At 36.5% G+C, this 25,992-nt stretch overlaps 1 pseudogene; it reads right to left on the bottom strand.

Annotated features, from left to right (window-relative positions):
• Nucleotides 1–13,740: 13,740 nt before the first annotated feature.
• On the bottom strand, nt 13,741–23,922 carry LOC141575555 (guanylate-binding protein 6-like; annotated as a pseudogene).
• Nucleotides 23,923–25,992: the final 2,070 nt, after the last annotated feature.

The raw sequence follows: 25,992 nt of genomic DNA, 5'->3' as shown, positions 1-25,992 counted from the left end.
AATGCTGTAAGACTGTGGACCTCAGGAGAGTAAAGGTCACATCCATCCCATAGACTAGCACATCCCCAGAACCCAGTGCATTGTTGTGCATATGACAGGCACCAAATAAATATTTGTTAGATAATAAATGAATGGGTGAAATGAAGTCTGAGGCTTCTGAAATGCACATCTTCTCTATCTTGTATAGGGCAGGGTCCTCTCAAGATTTAATCCCTAGCTCTGTCTACATTAACATGTACTTATTTGATTGAAGAATTGACACACTAAAAGACTGGGATTTGGAGGTGAGAAGGAGTACATGGAAGTGATTCAGGGAAACAAGGAAATGAGACATAAGTGGCAACATTTGTCAAAGTAAGATAAAAAAATACTTATTACAAGATTACTTATTATATTTCTCATGTCTGTGCATGTCTTCATCTTCACCTTCTGGTAACATATACATCCACATTGAATTGAGCCATTTTCCCCAAATCGAGGATCTTGTGACTTTGAAGTACCATAATATCTTGAGATTTCTTTGATAATTTTTGACCAATGAGTTCTAGAGATGCTGGAAACCCTGACAGTATAAAATAACAAGACAGTGTAAAAACATGAGTCAGAAAATCATTACTGCCTTTAGACATAGCTACTTAAATATAGCATGGTGACTAAAAGTATGGATTCTGGAGCAAGACTACTTAGATTCAAATCCTGACTTTGCCCTTGTGAGCTGTTTGATTTTTGTTGTTAATTAATTTCTCTGTGCCTTAGTTTTGTATTTCAAAAATGAGTTGTGGTGAGGATTAAATAAACAATACTGTTAGAGCAGTTCTAGGCATATAGGAAGTGCCATATTAATCTTAGTTCTTGTCGTGATCCTGGGTAAGTCACTTATCCACTCTGGGTTTAGTTTCCAGGTATAAAATGAGAGATTTTGACTAGATTTTCTCTAAGGCCCTCCTGAACCTACTGTTTTCAAATGCTTACAGTCCATGTGCTTTTCTACATATATGTATGTAGTTTGTGATAGGAAAGTGCATGATTAGTTAGTAAATGCTTTCCTTGATTGTTGGAAGGAGATGTCATTAGGGGATTGAGACAGTCTTCTTCACTAGGCCAAATTCCTTGAGGGTAAGAGTGTATCTTTTCCTCCTCAGGATCCCAAGGCCTAATGTGGTGCCTGGGGACAGTGGGTGCTCTGTAAACTGTTAATGGATATGGAATAAATGCCTATGTCTTGTGTACCCAGATATATGGGAATGGGAAAGGGTTGTAAGTCCTTCCTAAGCCTTATCTCAATTAAAGCTACTTACACCAAATATTCAAAAAACATTAGTGCTCTCTACTGGAGACATTCCTAGTACAGGAATTCAAGTTTGAGTTTTTGATGGCAAATTCTGATTTGAGTTCATAAGTCCTGGATTTGAGAAGTAGGGTATAGCAGATACACATAGTTTACTGTGTTGCAATCACAGATTTGGTGTTATGGCATTGAGGATGGCATGATCAGCATTAAAATGCCAAGTCTCATTTCTTTGCCATGAATTTATGCGTTTTTTTCCAGAGCAGCTTTATCTATAGATTTGTACACATGTTGCGTTTGCTTTGATTCATTTTAAGCAAAAAAAAAAAGAGAGACATAGCATTAATTAAAAAAGTAATGTTAAGAAAATGAAAAGACAACCCACAAAATGGTAGAAAATATTCACAAATAATATATCTGATAAGGGACTTGTATCCAGAGTTCATAAAAACAAAACTAAGCAAAACAATAGGATTTACATTTCTCATTTAAGTTATTATTTTCTCTACACCTCAAGTCTTTTTTTGGCATTACTGTTTTCTTTTTCATTAATTGAATATTTTCTAATATTACTTTTTAACTTCTTTAATGATTTTCTTGCTATATATTTTTAGTTATTTACTTAGTGATTGCTTTAGGCCTTACCATATATGTCTTATCAAAAACAGTTTCACAATTACATCAGCAATTTCAGAGAATGTAGAAACAGCATTCCCATATAGCTCTACTCTCTTTTCTTTCTTACTGTGGTATTCTTGTCATATGTATTATCTCTATGAATGTTATAAGCCCGACAGTACATCATTATAATTATTATTCCTTTATGTAATTTTATGTCTTTTAAAGAAGCTGAGAGGAGAAAAGAGAGCAAGTTTATACGTATAACTTTTTTCTTTTTCTTTAATTCAGTTATAGTCAGTTTACAGTGTTGTGTCAGTTTCCAGTGTAGAACAAAATTTTTATGTTATATGTATAATTTTTCTCATATTAGCCTTCTTTCCATTTCAGGTTCTATGCATTTGTTCTTTTGGATTCAAGTGAAACATCTGGAGTCAATTCTTAACCCAATGTTGGTTTGTTGTCACCAACCTCTTTGCCCTGCTATTGGTAAATATATTACATTTCTGTATGTTATATGCCCACAAATACAATTAAATGTATACTGCTTTATGATTTTTAAACAAGATAAGAAAGTATAAGAAATAGGCAATTATACTACTTTATAATTGCATAATTACCTTTATCAGTGTTCTTTGTTTTGTGTGTGTGTGTATTCAAATTACTGTCTTGGGTCACTTGCTTTCAGCCTGAAGAACTAACTTTAGTATGTCTTGTAAGGTAGGTCTACTGGCAGCAGATTCTTTCAGATTTTGTTTTCCAAATGTCTTTTTATTTCATCTTCACTTTTAAATGATAATTTTGCTGGATATATGATTCTTGATTAAGAGTTTTTAAAATTTGAAGGCTGAGAATAGGTTATCCTATTGCCTTCAGCCCTCTATTGTTTCTGATGATAAGTCAACTCTTAATCTTATAGGAGTTTCCTTAAACAAGGAGTCATTTTCCTCTTGCTGCCTTCAAGATTTTCTTTGGCATGTTTACTATGTGTCTATTCATGGGTCTTTTTGAGTTTATCCTACTTGCAGTTTGTTGAACTTCCTGGATATGTTGATTTAAATTTTTTAGGAAATGGGAAGTTTCTAGCCACTAATTTTTCAAATATCTTTCTGCTCCTTTCCTTCTCTGTTCTTCTGGTGCTGCCTTTACATGTCTGTTGGTATACATTAGTGTCCCACATTTCTCTGAGGCTTTGCTCATTTTTTCTTCATTCATTTTTCACTCTGTTCTTGGATTGCATAATTTCTATTGATCTATTCTTAAGTACTTTTACATTCTGCCCGTTTAAGTGTATTATTGATTCCATCTAGTGAATTTTTAAATTTCAGTTATTGCTCTTTTCAGCTCCAAAATTTCCATTTGGTTATTTTTAATAATTTCTGTCTCTTTATTAATGTTCTCTATGTAATGTGACACTGTCATCATGCTTTACTTCTAAAATCATGGTTTTCTTTGTTTCTTTGAACATATTTATAATGGCTTCTTTTCTCACATCTGGTCTCTCCTGCAGGTGGCTTTATTGACTGCTATTCTTCTGGTATCTAGGCCATAATTTCCTGCTTATTTTGCATGTCTCATATTTTTTGGAAAGTGAACATTTTAGATATTGCAGCAACTTTGGGTACTGGCTTCATCTCTCCCCTCTTTCAGTGCTTGTCATTGTTATTAGCTTGTTTACTTGTTTAAAGACTAACTGGATTATTTTAGTGATGTCCATTCCCTTCTCTTCCTCCTCTATCCCCTAAACAGACACAGGGTAAAGCCTCTGATGTTTTTCCTCAGGGATTCATCCTTGGACATGCCCAGCCACTCTGGGATAACAAGGTTTTAGCAGGACTTTGGTGGTGTTAGTCTAGTTACCTGACCACAGTAACCTATGAAACTCCACTAACTGCTGGTTAAAAGCTCTATTGTTCATAACAATGCCCTGGAGAATAAACTATTTACACCCTAATCCAGTCAAATTCAGGCTGCTATGAAGGGACAGTTCCTGATTGTCAATGTTTGAAATTTATTCAGACTCTAGTTCTTGCAGCTGGTTTCTTATTTTTCTCCAGGAACTTGTTGGCTTATCATTTAGCCTGTATCTTCAATGAATTTATCAGTCTCCTCCCCATTGCCTCTCACCAACACTTCTACTGCTTTTGAAAGCACCCTTAGATTTGAACTTCATATGCTGTTGCAAATAATGTTGGCTCCTTTGGGGAGATAATTTGAGCTCTCTGTTCTATGGTCTGCCTTTCCTCCAAGAGAAAATCTCTGAGCCACAACTCTGGTGCTGGAGTAAGGAACAATAGGTCAATTCTAAGTGACAGCCCAGTTTGAAGAAGTAAGTGCTTAGTGGATATATGGGCAAGAGCCCCAGGTGTCCTTGGCTTGTCTCCATCGGCACAAGCCCCTGTCCTATGAGCTGAGTCAATAGCAATTGGGACCTCAATGTCCTACCATGCCCAAGGTAGAACCTTTGTCTCATGAGAGGAAATGTGGTGGAAGAATGGGGCCCCCACCTATTAGCTGCAGTAGTACAGAACTTTGCCTCAGCAACAAGTATCTAGGGGCAGTATGAGAAATGTTAATGTCATGTCCTTCCCAGGAAGATAACCCTCCAACCAGGACCTGGGGGGAGTCAAAAACTTGTGTTCTTGGTTGTACAAGTCTGGGTGGAGTTCCCAGCTCAATGAGTGGAGAGGGGAAAAGTACGGATCTTCAAATACTAAAGACTCATCATTTTATGGAGCTTTAGTAAATACTCTTGAGTAAATATGTCCTCATTTGCTGTATATCTGTAGTGGCATTTCCATTTGTGTATTCTCATAAGGCCAACTATTTTATAATGTGTTTTAAAAATAATTTTCATCAGTTTTTTGAGGAGTGATTCTGAGTCGCACACCATCGTGCCAGAAGTGGAGCCAGGAAGGGGAAACTGATACAGTATAGATTAGCATTCTCTTTAACTGAGGGCTTGCTGTATCTTTGGTTGCTAGTGGAAGGCCTAAGATATATTTGTAGTATTAAAAATAAAAATTAAAAAAATAATTTTCTAATGTTAGTATGTTAGAAGCAAAGCATAAGATGGCAATTCCTGTAGATGATTTGTTGCTTGAATCCTCTGAGAAGAAATCTTTAGAGAAGTGGAGACATAGGAGGATGCAGGTTCCCAGGCATTTCTCAAGGGAAATCATGTGACCCTTTCTAGCAGCCAGCACTCAAAGCATCTTGGGATGGATACTCTGCTGTAAAGAGACTAAGAGAGTTCAATATCAGCTATCATAATCAACCTCATAAAAATAATCATAGTAAAGAGTATGTAGAGTAAAGAAATTCAGTGTAGAGTTTATTAACAGCTGCTCCAAGAACCCAAATCAACCACATAAACAAAATTGTAGCAACAGTAATAAAAACAATATAACAGCCACTCTTATTGGAAACTTTCTACCTTTAAGGAAGTACACTTACTGTCTCTAACCCTCATGATCACACAGTAAATTAGATATTATTCCTACATTTATGCAAGTGAAGAGATTAGACTTAACATCTTCTAGGTCACTTAGTTTGGTTCTAGAGCTTAGTCTCAGATGCAAGCTCTCTGATTCCAAGGCCTGTCCTCTGTCCATTCCTAACACAAAACTGTCCAAAAAGGGGTGAAGAAATGAGAAAAGAAAGAAAAACAAAGGGTAAAAACAGATAAGAGAATAAAATGGTAAGGAAAAATGTATAAAAGTATAGTCATGCATGGGAGTGCCAGGGCAGGATCAACAGGTTCCCCTGTAGATTTTCATTAGCACAAATACCCTCCAATTTGTTCTAAGCCTTCTGAGGTGAGCTTCATCAAGGCTCAACAATGCTGAACCCACAAATCCTTTCAATGTAGCCCTATCTCTACCTTGGGTTTTTGCTGAGAAGGCTGAGGAAAAACTCCCTTAAACTTTCCAGAAGCCCAATTGTTTGAGAGCATCTATGATACATACTATATCTCCTCAGAGAGTCTTTTTCTGATTATGTCATACTCCAAGGATGCAACCATAATGATTCTGAGGTTTAAGCAAAAGACTCTTCAGTCACGTCCTTCGTTTCATATTTGACCCCTCCATCTTTTTTCTTTTGTTTTCTGGCAACACCCTGGATTTGTTCTTTGCTTGGAAACCATTTATGAATTTAATTTTAGGATCATTTCCCTTCCTGGGAACTGCTGCTTTGTGTCTTCCTATTCCCCTTCCCAAAATTGAGTTTATGGTCTCCATAAGATTATATATCATGACAAAAGTATCTTAAAAGTCTCCTTCAACTTTCACTGCATTTTGCAAATTTTGATGAGTTGTATTTTTATTTTTATTTCATTGAATACATTTTAAAATCCCTCTTGAGACATATTTCACCTATGTATAATGTAGAAGTGTGTTGTTTACTATCCAGGTATTTTAGGACTTTCCAGCTATCTTTCCATTGTTGATTTCTAGTTTAATTTCACTCTAGTCTGAGACATACATTATAACATTTCTGTTCCTTTCAATTTTTAAGGTGTGTTGAATGATACATAATGAGGTTTATCTTGGTGAATGTTTCATGTTAGCTTGAGGAAAATGTGTATTCTGATGTTTTTGGTATTCTATAAATGTTGATTACATCCTGTAGATTCCAAATAGAAAAATCAATCAATATAATATACCACATGAAGAGAGCAAAGAAAAAAAATGTTCATCCAATTGATTCACAAAAATCCTTTGACCAAATTTAATAAATTTTCTGTTAAAAAAATACTCAAAAATTAGGAATAGAAGAAAACTTCCTCAACATGATAAAAACCATGCATGAAAAATCCACAGCTACATCCTACTCAATGATGAAAGACTGAAATCTTCTCCCCTAAGATAACAAAAAAGACAGTAATGCCCACTTTTCCCTCCTCTATTTAACATAGAATTAGAGGTACTAGCCAGTGTAATAAAACAAGGGAAAGAAATAAAGAGATTTAAAATTGGAAATGAAGAAATAAATTCTCTCTTAACACACGACATGATATTAAATATAGAAATATCAAAGATTTCACCAAAAAAATAGAAAAAAATAAACAAATTCAGCAAATTTGGAGGATACAAAATCAACAATTAAAAATCAGTTGCATTTCTATACACTAACATGACAATTCAAAAAATTAAGAAAGCAATCCCATTTAAAATAGGATCAAAGTGATTAATTAAAAATAAATTTAGCCTAGAAGAAGAAAGATTTGCATACTGAAAACATTGCCAAAAGACATTAAATAAGACATAAAGAAATAGACATCCATGTTCATAGGTGGGAAGTTTTAATATTGTTAAGCTGTCAGTACTACTCAACAGATTCTACAGATCTCATGCAATTCTTATCAACATTCCAATATTTTTCCAGAAAATAAAAAGTTCTAAAATTCATAGGGAATTTCAAGAGATCCCAAATAAACAAATAAAAAATCTTGAAACAGAAGAACAAAGCAGGAGATATCATACTTCCTGATTTCAAAACTTAGTACAAACTATTGTAACCCAAATAGACATATAGATGAATACAGTAAATAAATCTTCTCATTTGCGGTCAAATGATTTGGTAAAGGTGTCAAGACCATTCAGTGGGAAAAGCACAATATTTTCAACAAGTGATACTGAAGAAATTCGATATTCACATGCAAAAGAATGAAGTTATACCGTTACCTTCCTCCATATTCAAAGATTTACTTAAAATAGAACAAAGATCTAAATGTAAAAGCTAAACAAAATCTCTTAGAAGAAAACGTAGGGGAAACTATTCATTCTATTGGGTTTGGCAACGATTTCTTGGATATACACCAAAGGTGTGTGTAGACAACAAATGAAAAAATAGATAAATTGGTTTTTACAAAAATTTAAAACTTTTGTGCATATCAAAGGACAATATCAAAAGAATAAAGGGTAACTCACAGGATGGGAGAAAATGTTAACAAATCATACATTTGATAAGAAATTAATATTCAGAATATATAAAGAACCCTTTAACTCAGCAACAACAACAAAAAAAAACAAAGAACTCATGTCAAAAATAGTCAAGGACTTGAAGACACCTTCCCCAAATAACAGAGATAAATGGCCAATAAGTACCTGAAAAGGTGCTCATCATCATTATTCATTAAGGAAATGAGATACATTTCACACACATTAATATGGTTGCCATTTCTTTAGAAACAGAAAACAAATTTTGGTGAGGATGTAGAGAAATTGAGAATCCTGTACATCATTGGTAGGAACAAATTGAACAGCTAATGTAGAAAACAGTATAACTATTCCTCAGAAAATTAAACATAAAATTACTATTTGATTCAACAGTTCAACTTCTAGTTACATATCTCAAAAGAACTGAAAGTAAGAACTCAAGTATATAGTTGTACACCAATGTTTATAATAGCATTATTCAAAACAATACAAAAAAATGGAAACAATCTAGTTATCCACTAACATATGAATGGGTAAATAAATTGTAGTATATTTGCTGGTCAGAATGGCTGTCATCAAAAGAACACAAGCAACAAATATTGGCAATGATGTGGAGAAAAGTAACCCTTGGTGGGCTCTTGGTGGGAAAGTAAATTCATGCAGCCACTGTGGAAAATAGTATGGAGATTTCTCCAAAAATCTCAAAATATAATTACTATATGACCCAGAAATTCCACCCCTGGGTATATAAAACCAAAACCAAAACCAAAACCAAAAACACTAATTTGAAAAGATACATGCATGTCAATGTTCATAGCATCATTATCTACAATTGCCAAGGTATGGAAGCAACCTAAGTGTCCATGAACAGATGAATGGATAAAGAAGATATGATATACACACACACACAGATAGATAGATATAGATATAGTATGTATAGATATTTATTGTATACTACACACACACACACACACATACACACACACACACACACACACACACACACTGGAATACTACTCAGCCATAAAAAATGAAATTTTGCCATTAACAGCAACATGGATGGACTTGGATGGCATTGTGCTAAGTGAAATAAGTCACAGAGAAAGACAAATACTATATGATATCAATTATATATAGAATGTATAAAATACAACAAACTATTGAATATAACAAAAACAACAACAAAAAAAGAAGCAGGCTCACAGATATAGAGAACAAACCAGTGGTTACCAGTGGGAAGTAGGATGGGCAATAAAGGTGTGGAGGAGTGGGAGGAGTGGGAGTAACACACTATTGAGTATGACAGGCTACAAAGATGTACTGCACAACACAGGGAACATAGCCAGTATTTTGTAATAACTGCAAATTAAGTGGAAATGTAAAAGTTCTATAATAATTAAAAATTAAAAAAATAAAATAGAGTGTAGTACATTCTTACCATGGAATGTTATTCAGCCTTAAAAAGAAGGATATTCTAACACATGTTACAGTCTAAATAAACCTGAGGACATTATGCTAACTGAAATAAGACAGTCACAAAAAGAAAAATACTATATGATGTCATTTTTATGAGGTATTCAGGGTAGTTAAATTCATAGAAACAGAAAGTTTACTCACACTTACCAGGAGCTTGGGGAGAGGGAAATGGAGACTTGTTTATTGGATACAGAGTTTCAGCTGAGCATGATGCAAAGGGTTGGAGGTAGATAGTGATGATGATTGTAACATCTATGTGAATGTACTAAATTCCACTATATTGTACACTTTAGTTAAAATAGTAAATAGTTGTGCATATTTCATCAAAATAAAATAATTAGGTACTTTAAGTGGGAGGGAAATAGAACTTGATTGTCTGCATTTTCTATATTAATGGACAGTCAGCAGGGGCAGAGAGAGATTGGGGCCTTAGACCAAATATATCAGGGGAGGAATTCATTACTCATGTTTGATCAGGGACTGTTTCCTGGACTAAGAGTGGGCACCATATTCAATGCAGCCTGGGACCACTGTCCACAAAACAGTGGTCAGGGAATAAGATCACATTATCTGAAGTAAAAGGAATTCCATCCAAATAACACTGTTGAGTGGCACAACCACACTTCCATGGAAAAAGAGACACAAGGAAGAATATTACAGAGTTGTCATATCAGTCCTAGTACAGTCATAGAAACTGAATCCACTTTAGTTTGTTTAAACATAATAAATTTGTACAGGTGATAAAGGAATAGAGATCAAAAAACACAAAATTCTTCACCAAAGCCTTTCCATTTTTGCCTATAGGTAATGAGAGGGATATTTATTACCCTTCGAAATAATAAACAAATGTCACACTTATTCATACATCCAACCATTAATCTTTTTATTCATTGTTTCAATCACCATGCACTCTAGGTTTTACCTTACTTTAAAGTTACCATATTTGGTCCTTAGGGCTCTATAATACACAATTATATCTCCAGGCAAGATGCACTAGGTTGAAACCAAACTTAAAAAATGACTATTTGGTTACAACTTAGATTCTTGATCACTACACATAAAATATTTATATATATACACACACACATACACATACATACACATACACATATCTATATACACACACACATATATATACACACACATATATATATATACATGTATATAATTACAATATTTATTTCTGCCTAAATAACATTATGTAAGGCCCATACACTGTGTAAGCTGCATGAGGACAAGATCTTTGCTTTTCTCTCTTTACATAATCCAGAACAATGGCAGGGAGGACATAAGAATTTAACAATGTAAATAATTAGAACCAAGCATTCCTTAATGAGGATTAGAATAGATGTGTGAATAAATTGTTAACTACTTTTTAAAGCCTTTTTATTTTTCTAAGTGACCATTGTCAGTTTTATTATTTTTTATTAAAAGAAAATAGAAACAGTATTTCAAAGAGATATCTGCACTCATGTTTATAGCAGCATTAACTACAGTAGCCAAGAAATGAAAGCAACCTAAATGCCCAACGCATGAATGGATACAAAAGATGTGGCACATATACATATACACAAGGGAATATTATTCAGTCACAAGGAAGGAGGATATCCTGCCATTTGCAACATCAATGGACCTTGAGCACATTATGCTAAATGAGATAGGTCAGAGAAAGACAAGTACAGTGTGATATCACTTGTATGTCGAATCTAAAAAAGACAAGGCTTCTCTTTGCTCTTCAATGCAGGGTGTGTCTAGTCCAAGGGATTAGAACATCTGCTTAAGTCAAGCTCTCAGTGGGAACAGATATACAGATATTTCTGTAGAATAGTTTACTTTTCCATTAAACCCCATGATACATTGGTCACATATTCATTACTATATGGTTTCTTCTTTAAAAGGCAAAGCCATTCATTCTTCCTTCTGAACACTTGAAGCCACGGCTAGATGGAGTCATTTAAAGTCTCCAGTGAAGATGAGTTAACATCCTCACAGAGATACAGAGACTGTGGTGAATAAGGTCACAGAGGGGGAAACTGTACCTGAAAGAGTTTCTTCTGCTCCTCTGGTCCTTAAGTCAACTTAGAGACCTTAATCTAATATCTAAAATCCAAACAATCTATTACCTCAGAGGTTTGGTGTGATCATGGAATTCTGGCAATTGAAAACAATCATACATGTGTCAGCTTTTGGTTTTTACAGAAGTTTCTTACTAAGTACCCTCTGTGCCTAAACATACACTATGAAGATGTAAAGAAAATATATATATATATATATATATATATATATATATATATATATATATATAAAATGGTGTCTGTCTTCAGACGAACTATACTTTTATTTGAAAAAAATACTAGACCAAGTTAGTTGCACCTGGGCCAAGACTGTGTTCATACCAGGATGTCATGTACCTCTAACAGGGAGACTGTGATATCTTTTCAGGATCTGAGCATCACTCCTAGCTTGGATCCTGATTCTGAGAGTCCTTGAAGTGTTTGGGCATTCTCATTTCCCAGCATATGGATCCAAGTACATTTCCAGAGGTCCTCTAGGAGAGGCACTGTGAAAATCATTATCATTTATCCTCATCCCAGAGTTGCAATGTCCTCTCTCCTGGGGTCCTGCCCTCCCCTCCAGGTGATAGTTCCATCATCTGAAATTGGTTTAGACCAAGGCTAGGGATTATAACCTTTTATCAATGTTACCTCTCAGCTTCCTATAAATATCCTTGAATCCAATTGTTTCCTCCCCATTCTTTTTTCTCTAAAGACACCTTGTTTTATTTGCAATCTTCAGAATTTTCTCTGGTCAGGTCTGCTGGCTGCCACTCCAACCAAATTATAGACTGAATGTTTGAATGTGTTCTCCAAAATCCATTTGAGGAAACCCCAACTACCAATGTCCCAATGTGCTTGGAAATGGGGTTTGGGAGGGATTAGATAATGAGTGTGGGGCCTTCATGAATCTAATTAGTGCCTGTATAACAAAGAATCATGAGATTCATTCTCTCTGTCTCTCTCTCTCTCTGTCTCTCTCTCTTCACCATGCTAGGACACAGTCAGAACCTTGTCATCTGTAAAGCTGTAAGAGGACCCTTACCAAGAAAATAACAGTTCTGGCACAGTGCTTTTGGACTTACAGCCTCCAGAACTGGGAGAAATAAATGTTTGTTTTGTATGCCACACAGTCTATGGTAATTTGTTATAGCAGCCTGAGCTAAGACAAACCACGATGCTCATTACTCTCATTGTATGTACTTGAATTCTGATGTTTAAATGCCAACACCTGGCCTCTGTGTGTCTGGGTTTTCATTCCCCATTACTATCAAGGCATCCATTTCTGCAGTGGTGCATCACCCCTTCTGTACTTGCCTACAGCAGAGACGCCACCACTGAACTTAAGGTTGATGGGAATTCCTCTCACCAGTGAATATTCTTAGTGTTTAGTAATTTGTTTCTAAACACTGTAAAAGTGTAATTGAAACCTATGAAGTAAAGGTTACTGTTGCTGAGATTTCAAGGGGTAACAGGAAAGTTCATACCTTATTTTTGAAGCAAATATAAGGGATTAAAAAACAAGGCCAAAGCAAAAACAAGATTAGGATGCAAACGTTATTTTCTAGTATTCTGATCTTAGTCTTAGACCCCTTATTGAGCAGGCTAATGTCATTTCTGGAAGCAATGAGCAATTCTATTTATTCACATTCCGTTTACTATTTTATTATTAGTATTGTAGTTTGTTTTCTTTGTTATTCAAGAAATAACACAAGCTATCTTTGCAAAATTGAAAAGATAGAGTATATAATGAAAAGCATGTGTCCTTTCCATCCCTGATACCAAGCTGTCCTCTCCAGGAAGAACCAATGATACCAATTTCTAATGAATATTCCAGAAATGTACTATACATACATGTGTATGAGTGCCCAAAATAATTGCCTTTTTTTTTTTTACGGTGAACACATTATACAAACTCTTTTGTGCCTCATTTTTTCACTCTACATTCTATCTTCCAGATTGTTCTATATTTATACAAATAGAGCTCCCCTATCTATTTACTAGCAACCTAGTATTCTAGTATAAATGCATGCAAAATATATATTACCAAATTACATAAATGAGCATTAAGTGGTTTCCAATCTTTTGCCATTAGAAGTGAAGCCTCAGTGAAACTCTTGTATATATGTACATACACATATATATGATTTTGCACACATATATATTTCCTAAAACTGAACACACTATATCAAAGTGTCCATGCATTTATTCTATCTAATGTGGGCCAAGCATCAGTATTCTCTTGAAATCACTTTTTATATTTAAAGCATTGCTGGATGAAAGTGAAATCATGCACATCAGAAATAGGCCAGAGAACATACATGTATATTGTATTATATATCTGATTTCTTTACAAGGAGAGCTACTTCTTTTTAAATAATGAGCTCACTACTTTCATAACATTACCAAGAATGTTAGCTGGAGCAGGCAATAACGAAGTGATTCTTTTGCCAAGGTTGTCCAAGGCTTGTGCAAGCAAGGAACTATCATCATTTTTAGTATCAACAATCCTGTCTCCAAAATGATTTATCTCTGTACTCATCTCCTCACATTTATTTCTAAATCCTTCAGTACACAGGTATTCTTGGACCTAAAAAAAATAAAAATGAGGAAGGAAGTAAAACTTTTTAAATCCCCCATTTTTTCAAGGATTACATTTTGTCAAACTTTAAAACTTTGTCAGACTATCTTTGTTTCATTCCTAAAATTATTCTCTCTTAATCATGAAAGGAGACTCTTGTAACAAGGAATATTTCCTAGTTTGGACCTAAATATTAAGAGGAAGTGTAGTTTACAGCCTTAATAATATTCATGTACCTTAGGGTTTTCCAGGTGGCTAAGCCTGGCATGAGGACAAATGTAATATTTTCCAGTCAAAAAATGCAAATGAGAGGTAGCCTTGGTCTGTCTGCACTAATTCTCAGTCCCACTCAGGATGGCACTGTCACCCATATTGTAGAAATCTGTTATAAACACATGGCCCCTAAATTATAGAAATCTCTTATAAATCATGTTCAGATGAACAATGAGAGAAATCCCCCCAAGCCACATGATAGCTTGGGGATCTATCCACACCTGGAGGCAATGCAGCAAGTGTAAAATCTATCATTTCCATGTGTTTATAAGTCTGGACATTTCTGGTAGTTTTATGTCAGCACAGATCTACCTCAGGGCCTTGGGCTGAGCAGGTCTCCTGGTAAAAGGTAGTGATCTTGGTAGAGCATACTAGTTGTTGTTCATATTAAACACACATAGTTGGAATATCTGTTCAATCAAGCCCTGTGAGATCATTTTAAAATTCTCTAAATGGTTATTCAACCCTATTTATATTCTCTGAGGGCTTGGAGTAGGGGGGGAATACTCATCCTGAACTCTCCAAAGTCTACTTACAGAGCCGAATTTAAAGGTTTTGGAAGGATTCAAAGGCTTCAGGGTTTTAATAAATCACAGGCAGTAGATGCACTTGTGATCTCTGCATGACCATGCTGTAACCTTCACCCATCCCTTCCTGGGGTACGAGGACAAAGCTATCAAGCTCTACTACTGCCACAGCCTGATTCACCTTCAGCTGATGCTCCAATATCTTGTTTGGCTCTCTCAGCAGGTTTTCTCTTTCTCTCACCAGCTTCTCCATCATCTGGACTATGTGTTTCTGGAGACTTCTCTTCTGAGCCTCCACCTGCTGCTGCTGCTCCTGCAGTTTCTGTTTCAGCAGTTCCTGTTCCTTCTCAGCTGTCTCCTTCCTGGTCCACTCTTCTGCCCCAGGGAGGTATTAGAGAGGGAAAAAATAGGCAAGGATTGACCTCCACCCTCCTGAGCTCAGAGGCCAAACCAAATTGAAGAGAGTGGTAGGAAATCTCTTAAGTCCTCCCCCCACACCCTGTGTCCACACCATCGAGAGTACACTTCAGAATGTGAGAGAAAAGGCTCTGTCTGTCTGGCGTCCAATCACAGTTCCCTTTGCTGTTTCCAGGTGCAGCAGGGTTGTTCCACAGAAAGGAAGGAAGCTCCGGTATTGGGAAGGTTTTGCTCTCACAACTGTCAGAGGGCACTGCAAGAACATACCCATCCCACTGTGAGCCCAGCCCTACCCCGTACCTGCTATGGCCTTCTCCCAATCAGTAAGGGCTTTATCTGCCTGCAGGATTTCTCTAGTGCCACCTGGGACTTCAGAAATCTCTGGAGGAACTCATTTCCCTGAGGAACCAAGGAGGAGCACAGAAATTAGATTTCCAATAGGGAAATTAGTGCTGCAAAGACAACTAAGTCCATGTAACTTTTGCTTCATGTTTAAAGTTCCACAGTGGTTCCTTACAATGAGTCCAAGCTCCTTAGAGTGACCTGTCTCTCTCCAGTCTCTTGCCCAGTGCTACTTCCTTCTCCCCACTCTAGAATCTAGCCAGTCAGAATCATGTTCAGTTCTACAAACCCCAAATCTCTGGTGCTTTTACATATCTGCTTTCCCAGTGTGAAATAGTGCCTCTAAATTGTGCTGCTGTTCTCCTCTGCCACTAGCTGGTTATAACTTTAGACAACTTATTTTAACCTGCCTATGCTTCTCAGTTCAGATCTTTAAAATGTTGATAATGTAGATGCTTCTTAATGCTATTTGAAAGATTAAGTTAAAGAGTCTAGGGAAAGAGCTTAACATTTTGGCTATAGGAAACAACAGTTCAATATATAATAGTTGCATTATTATTGTTGTTTTTTATTGTTATTATTATATTTGTTTCTAACACCTAAGTAGCTCTTTCCTGAGTGTTATAACTTGTCTATGTAGTTGACTTCCTTTCTCACTTGTGATCATCCTTGTGTACAAAGACTGACTTGTAAATTATCAGTGCTCAACACGTCAAATATGTTGTTGCATAAAAAAAGAATAATTTGTGTTCTGTCTCTTGTGGATTTAAGAAATCTGTACTCATGTTTGGGAGTTGACATTTGTACTCTCTTCAGGAATAAATAGCATGCAGTGAACCTTAAGAGCCAAAGCTGTTTGAATGGCCCCATACTCTCTCTTTATGCATGCATGGAGCTGCACTCTCAGAATTTCAGGAGACCCCTTTGAGTATTCTGTAGGTTCCCCATTTTTCCCTTATTCCTCACCTTCACTCCTTTCATGGGCACTTGGTGATATTCCTTTTCAATAATTTCCTTTGCTTTCCTGTAGAGTTCATGACCTCCAGGAACAGAGAAAGTTCCTGCTGAGATACTTTTTATTAGTGTCTTTGAAAGCTGATCAAGTTTATTCTGGCAGTATTTGATTGATGTCTCTTCATTCTGCATCAAGAAATCCTCTTTCTTATTCTTTATGATTTCCTAGAGGGAAGAAAGATAGAGGGTTGTCACCAGAAGCAAGGAACAGAGGAAGTAAATTTCCAAAGGATCTGGTAGAAAAATTGGTCTAACTGTGTTCCTCATGAGAAAAGTATTCTGTTGGAGGACATGTAATAAAACAGCAGTCACAAGATTTGATTTATTCACAGCTCTGAAAACTCTGGAAGACCATGGGGAAGTTCCCTAACCTCCTTTGGGTATTTCATCTGAGCTGTTGGAATTGCATTACCTAATCTCTGTGGTTCCTTGAAGCTGCCACATTCAGTGATTCTGTCTGTCTTCAATGAAAGATACAACAAGGAGCAACCTAAGCTGAAAGTGGCCAGAGATGTGGATCTGAAAAGATAAATTTTGGTTCCCAGCCATAGGAGTGTGTTCACAGAAAAAGAAGCCAGCTAAAGAATGTCTTGGGTGTTCTGGACAGGCTTGGAATCCACAGAAGTATTTATTTCAAGAGGATATCCATACTGATTTTTCATTGAAGGTCAAAGAGAGTTCCAGATAAACTGCCTGAGTTCTAGCAGTCAAAAAAGAAGGAAATGTAGTCCTTTGAAACTCTGTCCCTCATGAGAACATGGACTACTTTATCCCTGAGTAAGAGATGAGCCGTGGGACCAGTAACAACACTTCTAGGCTTCATTCTTCAAGGGGAGGGGACATATGATAAATACAAAGAGAGATTACCACAAGGTTCTTCTGGAACTCCTGCTTGTCATCCTTGAAAGAGTGCTCCATGAAGACTGCAGGGGCTTCCCTCTCACAGGCATCATGCTCCTCCAGCAGCTCCTGCAGCATGTCTGTGGGGAAGCTCACTCGCTGGGCCATCTGCTCGCTGTACTGGTTGTCTGCCTTCTGAATGGCAGCTGAGTTCTCCAGCTGGGCCAGAGTTGTCACTGCGTTCTCCAAGTGAGGAACTGCTCCGCTATTGCTAGTATCCACGTAGGTCACAACCAGAGTCCTCAGCCCTGAAGAAGCCAGGAAATTTAGGGGCTAAATATCAAGTTATCAGTCAATGGCTCCAGGATTCTGAGACTATGCTTCTAGGGTCATATACACATGCACACACACAAACATATACACGCACCCCTACCTCCTTCTACTATTATCACCTTCATTTTCCTACTGACTCTTCATTTTTATGGTTTTCCAGGCCACAGGACTAAAAAAGTTAATATCTACTTCTATCTAACATACTAGGGGCTACCTGGAAAATACAGTTTCTCATTTTAAAAATTGAAAGCAATATAGATTACATAGATAAACAGATGAGGCAAAGTGTACCATGTTTAATTTATTCCTAATTCTGAGCCTTTGAATGGATTTTCAGTGATTTATGGGCTAATATTTATTTCTGAACCACTATAAATTCTCAAAATATCTTTTGAATTCTTCTTGTGAAGAACACTTATTGTATAGGACTTCCTTTGAAAACATGCAGTATTCTGTTTTTACACCAAAAGAGTGATTATATTCTAAGTGGAGGATGTTTTCAGATTAGTGGGAGTCACCGATATCATTGACAAAAATTGCAATTTGGAGGAGGAATTTGTAAAGCCCCCAAAGTGAGATAATTATAAAGTATACAGATTTCTTCATGGAGTATAAATGTCTGTAAAATCAGAATTCCTTATAGAATCAAACAAAAATTGTAGAAAGCACATTATATAAAATATTCAACACATAGCAGTCCCCATGGAAATGGGAAAAAGGGACTCACCTTTCCCAGTGACCATGATTCCTTCTGTGAGGTCTTGGTCCTTGCATCAGTGAAGATGTAAGAACAGAAATTTTTTGTTTGCTCCTGGAATTTAGGATCCAGTTGGTCTTCAGATACCATCCCATTATTGGCTAGAATTTTTTTTTTCCTATGTTGGCCAGTCAAAGTCAAAACACTTCCATCTTGGAAATAAATGCCTGATGCAGTCTCTGGGTAGATTGCATGTTTGGGCTTTGGGATTCTTCCCTGAGGGACAGAAAAACAGGGATTAGAGTGTGTAGAGTCTTCAGGCGAGGGGATTACAGGTGTTCATGGCAGGGATTTGTGTGTCTTTGCCATTTCTACACAAAGAACTCTTTTAACATAGACATTCAATACTTCTTTGCACATCAGACTTATACCAATGATATAACTGCAGAGAAATTTAGGGAGACATCTGATCCAGTAAAGGAAACCTATGGCTGGTCTCTCCAGACATGCACATAGTAGAGTGGTTGTCTATGATGTGTTTGCTTAACTAGCAGCTAAAAGGATGAAAGGTCACATGAAACTTTCTGCTCAACTCAACCTCATGTAGGAATTGAGCTGTGGAACCAAAAACAGAGCTACAGACAAGGGATCATGGACAGTAATTGGAATATTAGGAATGACATCCTCATTATTTAAGGAAAACTGTTTTGATGCTAAAAATAATTGATGCAGGGTTATCTATTTTTTAGTAAAAACCTCTGAAGTTTAAATGTACCTGAAATGTAATTTTAAGGTATCACCACTAATCTATAAACTCTTTGAGGTAAATGATTATATCTGGTCCTCTCCTGCCAGCCAATTTCTTAATAGCTGTTTTGAGAAATCATAAATAGAAACGTGAAAGGAAGAATGAATAAATTGGGATTGATATTTCTCTCAAGGTTTCAATAGACACACATCCTTGGAAATGTAACCCATGAAAATAATTTATTACCTTGTAATTAAATCATGAGTAAACATGTGGGAATTAGGAGAAAGCTATGATGTGGAAGGTAAAATGAATGTTCTAATAATTGTCAATATTATTGAAAAGGCATAGATTGTAAAGACAGTCACCACTTCAGGTTTATTTACAACATAGAATCATTTTGTAGATGATATAATTATACAGGATTAGAAAGTTTTATATCCCTCTTTGAAAAGAATAATATGTGAAATCTACATTTTGTTCTTTAGATAAGCTTTTCACTGCAGTTTCTTGTCTAACAATTAGCTGATTAGTTGTTTTCTTCAACAGAGACAAATTGAAGGAATAGGAAACACAGCGTCCAGTCTTTAGAATGTTTCAGCGCCCATTTAAATCTGGATGCTAAATTTAAAGATGTATAAAAAACAAATTGGTTTTGAGTAATTTCACTTTACACTTTACTTTTCTTGAGTAAACTTCAACTGTAGCCCCTAGATCTTTGCAACCCACTTTCCAGCCACCATTTCCACAGACTTTGATTTAGTCTCAAATACAAATGCAATCACAGAGATGAGGGATATTGTTTAGTAGATCCCACACTCTATTGGACCGTACACTGCCCAGGCCATACTCTGATACCTGGAATCAGCTTCAGGGCATTCTCCAAGTACTCATCTTCTGTGATAGGCTGACCACATAACTGCAACTCCAGGGTGAAATCCCATACAGTCCAGCTAAATTCTGGAAAGAAATTCACAAATTCTGTGGAATCTACTCTATCAGGTGTTTGAGAGGACTTTGCCCTCCCTGATGTTTTGTAAGCTCTGTCACATAACTAAGATTTGGTTAGGGAAAAGAAACTCACTACCAACAATTCCCACATTTCTCTAGTATAAAAATATTATAAGCACACTCTTTTGCCATGGGTCCCCTCTGCTCCACCCAAGAAAACTAAATGACAGGAAAGGAGAGACTGACTCTATCCTCATTCCCATGAATTCAGTGAAAAATGGTGGTTCAGGACCTGGAAGGATATTGCAGCTGCTCCAGGGCCTGGTGGTTGATGGTGCTCATGCTGTTCTAGACAAAGCTACTGCACAGAACCATGGCCAGGGCAAAGATCCATGAATCCTTCTTAGACTCATCCTAGAAAGCACATTAGAACAAGAGAGTTAGAAGTTTACCCCTACATTAGAAATTCATCTGTACACTTCTTCAATCATGGTTTCATTTATTATTTCAGCTAACATACTCACCATGCAAAGAAATTGCTTGAAGACAGATGTAAATGCAGATATCAACTTTGACAATTACAGAGACACTTCTTGTGTTTGCAAATTTTTCATATATAAAAGGATTCTAATTTTCACAGTGCTTTCTTTTTCCTCAATTGGATAAAGTAATATAACATATGCAGAAAAACTAATATAGTACCTGTTGTGTAATTAGGAATTCAGTGATGAGTGTGGGCACTTATTCATTCTGTATATATTTATTAATCAGAGTCCATATAAAATACACCATAGTTGGCGTAACTGGGTATTTAAATTATATGCAGTCAATAAATACTTGCAGGAAGCTACTAAATATCCCCCACTGTTCTTAGATTTTAAAAAAGCAATGCTAAAAATGAAAATTATTTCTTTCAACATGACTATTTCAAAGCAGTGGACAAACATCCATAACAGTATTGCAACAAAGATAGAAGTATCTGTAAAAGTCTTACTCTCAGTATTGTATATAAGCAGTGAAACCTATAGCTATAACACTAAACTAAAATTTAGAAGTCTATCAAGGAAGAACAGAGCTATGAAATTTGGAGAAAGAATTTATAATCTGAAAGCTTCCTCAAAGTCTTGAGCTGAATATTAAAGAACTGGTAAATGTGGAACTGAAGAAATGAAGGTGATCCCATAGACAGGAAAACCCAGAGAAACAAAATTAGAGATGGGAGAAGACAGGGGTCTTGTAGTTAGAGTCATTTGAGGGCAGAGGGCAAGTGGAGAAGATAAGGTGAGCTTTCATGCAGCCTAATCAAGGGCCTTAAAGCCCTGGCTAATTTGTATAAATCATAGCATTGTCTAAATAATGGCATAAACTGGAAATTGTTTTTTATTATAAATGGCATGTAAAGTTGCTCCCAGTGCAAATGCAAAAACTGTGGTTTATGTTGAGAAGATTCTAAATGGGAGTTTGTGGTATAAGGGTCTATTCATTACTTTCTTTCCCCAAAACCCAGTTTTTAAAAATAATCAATTAAGATAAGAAGCAGTAGCAGTTATGACAAACAATTATTTCAACAGCAAGATTATATCATTTTTTGATATATGGCTTTAAAAATAAGCACACACTTTCTAACTCCCATTGAGGAAGAAAAGAGAGCTATAAAAATGTAGGTATTATTTCCAAATAAATCTCAAAACGGGGAAAGGAGGGATAGTTCATTTCACCCATTAGCAGAAAGCTAAAACACCAAAAATCCATTTTAAAATGTTTCTTGTAGGACAAAACTTACTTTTATAGAACTTGCACATTCAGAGGTGTCTCACAGATTTCCAGAACACTCTGTGAGTAGTTGATGAACTTCATCATGGAAAATGTAAACCCGTCCCTTAAATCCAACCCTCAAATGCATTCTTCAGCTTGTAGCTAAGAAGGTGAATCAGAAATTTTTCCTCACTCACAGATTGATACTTCTCCTCTTTCTTAGTTATGCTTAACTGTAAGCTCTCAAAACCAGTCAGGTGCTGCCTAGATTGCCTTTCAAAACTGAAGGACTTATTCCCCCAGCTGTTGGGAGTGCTGGTGGAAGACAGTCTTCAGGTGTCAGCCCTCTTAATTAGAAAGGCTTCTGGAGCAGCTCTTCAAAAATGTATCAGCACCCCTGTCCCAAACTCAGGATAACTCAAAGAAGCCATTCCAGCCATGGAGCTCCCATGAAATTCCCAGAAATTGGGGATTGCAATGCAATGTAATTTCTACTTCCATCTAGTCTGCTTCTTTCCCAATTACATGGTACTAAATCTGACTGCAGATAATGTGGTCTTATCAATTGAACTAAAGACTCTTTTAGGGCAGGACCTTTACTTTGGTCACTGATATCTACAATGCTAAGTCCAAAGGCCTGTAACTCAGCTGTTCAATAATGACTTACTAAATGAAATCAAGTCATTCACACAGTGCCAAGAAATAAAATAATTTATCTAAGACACCATGATATCTTACCTAGAAGTGAGATTCAAACAAATCATAGTTTGCCTTATTTACTATAATTGATTTCTAGATTTTACAGATTAAAGCAGTAAAATTTCTAGGACCATGGAGAGATAAGGGGAAAATCCAGAATAAAAAGTATTTAACTGTGAATTTCCGCTTTATCATTCACACATCCCCCAGGCACTAAGTGTCCAGAAGGACCACCAGAGTACGATTGGGCTTGCGTGGGTGAGGCACACACCACATCCAGATGCCCTTGGTTTCAGATTGCACTGTAGAGCATAGAGGAAAGCCTGTGAGGAGAGGGGAGAAAGCAGCATTCATTTAGAGCAGATAATCTAAACAACCAAGGGGCTACAGAGTCAGATCTATTGGAATGTCAGTATCCCAGCATACGAGTTGGTGCTTTCTCCATTTCCTCAAGAATGCCCTACTTTGTGTGTCATCTGTTTCAAAGAGGAAGGAATATTAATTGTGATAAAGATACCAAGCAAGGGCTCAACATAGAGGCAAAGGGGAATCCATGAATCAGACAAAATGGAAGTCACTGATAACCATAAAAAGAGTATCTTGAAAGAATGGTGAGGTTCAAAGCCAGAGAGAAATGGACTGAAGACAGACATGGGAAGAGAAAAAGGTGGAAAAAAAATCAAGATTATATTTTTTGTCAGAGAAATTTTTCAAAAGTGGGGAGAGGTGTTAGCCACAGTAGTATATGACATACAGGAAATATTTTTGAGAATATAGACATTTGAACACATTTATATGTAGATGAGAATAGCCCATAAAAATGCAAAATGTGTTTCAAGAGCGACTAGACACAATTGCAAGAGTCCAGTGCTTAAGCATGTAAAATAAGGTAGGATTGTGAGAATTGGTAGGAGAAATTTTGCTTTACAGGAATAAAACATACAATATGATAATGAATTACAGTAAGACAGTGGTTTAGAAGTGAGAAATAGGAGTGGAAAGTTGATTTGTTAAGAGAAGTTTGGTTCTCCCTACACATGATCAGGACAAAAATTAAGAAGCTGAGGTATTAGCTAGAATCAAGCAATTGGTCCTTGATCCAGTACAACACTCACCATGATTCTGACCTGCAAGATGGTTCATCAAGTAGGATTTGCCTGTATGATATGGTCCTACGATGGCCACCACCAGCACTGGCAAAGAAATCTCACCAAGAATCTGCAGAGATTTTTGATTCACTGAAAGCACCTTGACACTTTCCAGCAGACAAATGGGGTTCATCAATTTGGGTCTGGATGCCATGGCAACCTGCCAACCTAGAAGAGCTTCTTAGTGGAAATCAGATTATAAAGTCATTCTCTAACTCAGACTTATACAAAGCATCTATCAACTTAAGATAAGGTAAGTAAGAGTTCTGTGCTTTCCATGAGACAAAATGTAACCTAGAATTAGCATACTGTACAGGTTTTCCCCCATCATTCCCTCAAGTCTCTCATGGTATTCGTAGTGAAATAATATAATATCACTCTCCAAAGTGTTATTTCAAAATAATAATATAATTAAAGTTATTGTTATGATGCACTGAAGGCCTACAATATACCAAGCCCTTTGATAATAACTTACATATCCAGCTAAACTGATATTCACAAGAGACTGAAAGTTAGAAATTAATATAACTACTTTGGAAATGAGGTAAGTGGTTCTCACAAAGGCTGAGTGAATGTCATTGAGAAAGAATTGAAAATCTACATATTTGAGCAAAATGACAGACTAGCAATCTCTAAGCTCTTGTTTCCCCAAGGAGATATAAACAACAACCAAAATACTGGCTAGAATAACCTTACAGTAGTTCCATAAAACAGTCAATGGTCCAAAGCAACCAACCAAATACCAAATCAAGAAACAGCCTCATTCAAAATGGTAGGAAATTCTGTGGTTTTTCTGTTGCCCTCGGTCCCCATTGTGGTAAGGTCTTTAAGGAAGTGGCAAATCATTTCCCAATTCCCTCCCCTGATTCAGAGAGAGGGAATTTTATAATGTTCTAACCTGTCAGGGCTGCCTTTTCAGGTCTGTTTCACCTCACATGAAACTCAGGGAAGGGTGGCAGAGGGGTAGGTGGTGGCAATACTTCGATATCAGGTGGAAAGAAGCAGCAGGTATTTCTCAAGGAAAAATGTGGAGAGACAGCTCCACAGATGCCTAGAGCAATAGGTTACCAGTGAATATATAAAATAGACTATCTAAGGCATCAGTTGAGTTTCCAATTCCCTTTTTCAAAATAAACAGAGCAGAGCAGACGGCATTTACAATGTTCTGACATCTCATGGGCTGCCTGAAGGACTGTTATCTTTTCCCTTATTTGGATCTTAGGCAGGGAGAAGCAGTGGGCATTGCTTGGGAAAGCTGCAGGGAGAATGACCTGCAGACACCTATGACAAGATATTATGGGTGTGTGATATTGAGATGTATAATAAGAAATACAAATTTGATCATTGTCCTTATTCCTGGTATATAGCTCTTAAAACCCTATGTGATGAGAGAGATGAAATTATTTTTCTTGTAACTTTTGGTCTTTTGTCCTCAATTCCTAAAATAGCTCCAGACTGATAAAGATGAAAGGAGAGTCTTTTGTTATTTATAACAAGCACCTTTCAACAACAACTGAGTTTATGTTAATGAGGTGATTTTTTAACGCCCCTAGATCACTACAATGGAGTTGGTTGCTAGAGGAATCAATGTTATTAGAAAGTTGCAACATTTATCCTGATGCTCCAACCACTGGGGAGCAGAGAAGAGTTGAAAGTTGAGTTAATCACCAATGACCAATAGTTTACTCAACCATATCTATCTAAGAAGTCCTCTATTAAAAAAATAAATTAAACCTAACTGAAGGGGCTCAGAGAGTTTCTGGCTTGATGAATATGTGGAGGTTGTTAGAAGGTGGCAAATCCAAAGGGGTCATGGAAGCTCCACACGCTTTTCTCGATATCTTTCCCTTTGCATCTCCTATTTTGCTGTTTATAGGCTGTATCCTTTTTTAAAATAAACCAGTAATCTAGTAAGCAAACTATCCTTCCTGAGTTCTTAAGCCATCCTAGCAAATCATTGAACCTGGGGGAGAGATGGGAAACTCCAATGTACAGCCAGTTAGTCAGAAGCACAGGTGACAACCTGGACTTGTAATTGCATCTGAACTGAGGAGAAGTCTTGTGAGACTGAGCCTTTAATCTGTAGGGTATGAACTAACCCTTGGAAGTTAGTGTCAGAATTGCTTATTGTGAAAAAATGCTCACATATGTGCTGACCAGAAATAAGTATAGAGAATAGAAAGTTGAGAAGAGAAACTGAATTTTTCTTTTTCTTTTCAGGGTGGAGACACACAATAGACAATCAAAAGTTCAAAGGAGACATCCTTTGGGAAATTAATATACTTAAAA

Source organism: Camelus bactrianus, chromosome 29 (genome assembly GCF_048773025.1).
Source record: "Camelus bactrianus isolate YW-2024 breed Bactrian camel chromosome 29, ASM4877302v1, whole genome shotgun sequence".
Lineage (NCBI taxonomy): Eukaryota > Metazoa > Chordata > Mammalia > Artiodactyla > Camelidae > Camelus > Camelus bactrianus.
The sequence above is the reverse complement of the archived record's forward strand: the minus strand, read 5'-3'. Positions and strand labels throughout refer to the sequence as shown.